The sequence below is a fragment of the Microtus pennsylvanicus genome, chromosome 21 (assembly GCF_037038515.1).
Source record: "Microtus pennsylvanicus isolate mMicPen1 chromosome 21, mMicPen1.hap1, whole genome shotgun sequence".
In the NCBI taxonomy this organism is placed as follows: domain Eukaryota; kingdom Metazoa; phylum Chordata; class Mammalia; order Rodentia; family Cricetidae; genus Microtus; species Microtus pennsylvanicus.
In genome coordinates this window covers 15308520-15309872 of record NC_134599.1, presented here as the reverse complement: position 1 = coordinate 15309872, position 1353 = coordinate 15308520, and positions in this window count along the sequence as shown.

Here is a 1353-nt window from a genome sequence, read left to right as displayed (position 1 = left end):
TTCCCACAATTTGTGAATTTCAGCATTACTGAATAGTACCACAATTTCTTCTACATCTATTCTTGATAATTGACAAAGTCTCAATTTTATTTTTTATTAGCACTGAGACCTTTTCCACAAAAGTATTTAATTTTTTCTTAATTTATGTGGTAAGAATATCTATTCTAAGATAACATCTTCCCTCTGCTTTACAGTTCCTGTAGGGGAATGTTTGGAGGGTAATATGACAAAAAAATACAGTTAAGATTCAGTTAAGATGATTTCTCTTCAATCAAAGTCAATTCCCTTTTAGTTTCAGTTGATAGTTCCCTGAAAATATTAAAACCGTTGTCACCATCTAAAGTGTGTTTAAATTAATCATACCATCAGGTTCTATCCCAATTGAGGTCCATAGCTGGGAAATGTCTCATAGTAGTCTCTGGAGGTCTTTAAGAGTCTGCAATTGATCTCTCTTAACTTGCACCTGTTAAAGTCTAATTTTTATAAATATATTTTATACACTAAATAATTAATAGAATCTCCTCGTTGTATTTTTCATGAATAATTTTTAATACCCCAAAAAGGATTTTTTTTTACTTCTTCTAACATTCTCTCTAAAGTGTCTACATTTGAATCAGATAGTCATCATGTAATATAAATGATTGATTCAGGAAATTACTTACATATCATTTCCAATGGTTGACTTACAGAATATTGGCACAGGGTGGGGTTATCTAACAGTCCCTGTTGGAGTACTTTCCATTGGCCTAAATAGTAATTATTTTTATAAGTAGGAACTGTGAAAGCTAAGTTTTCTGTCTTTTTCTTGTAAAGGTATAGTGAAGAAATAATCTTTTAAGTCAATAATTATAAGATGCCATTCTTTAGGCAATGGAATACCAGACTGCAGAGAGCTCATTGGCTGAATCACCTTATTAAAAGCTCTTAGATCTGTTACCATTCTCCATTTTCCAGATTCCTTTTTAACAACAAATACAAGAGAATTCCAAGCGATGGTTGATTCTTCAGTATGCTGAGCATCTAGTTGCCCCTATACCAGCTGTTCTAAAACCTTCAGTTTCTCTTTTTTTATAGACAATTTCTTAACTCCTAAATGGTTCTTAGTTAATGGTCTTAAAGGTAGGGCTGTTGGTACCTCTGAGAGTAGGCAAGTTGTTGTTCTCTGTTTTTGTACAGCCTGAGTGGTCAGTATCTTTTTTTTCTTAATTTTACAGTGCCTTATAATACCCTTCACAGAAACATGAGTTGATATGGTCCATTAATAAGACTGCAAGAATGTTAATATGGGTATTCCATTGTTGTATAATACATCACGACTCCATTGATCTACTGCTATATTAGCCACATGTGGCT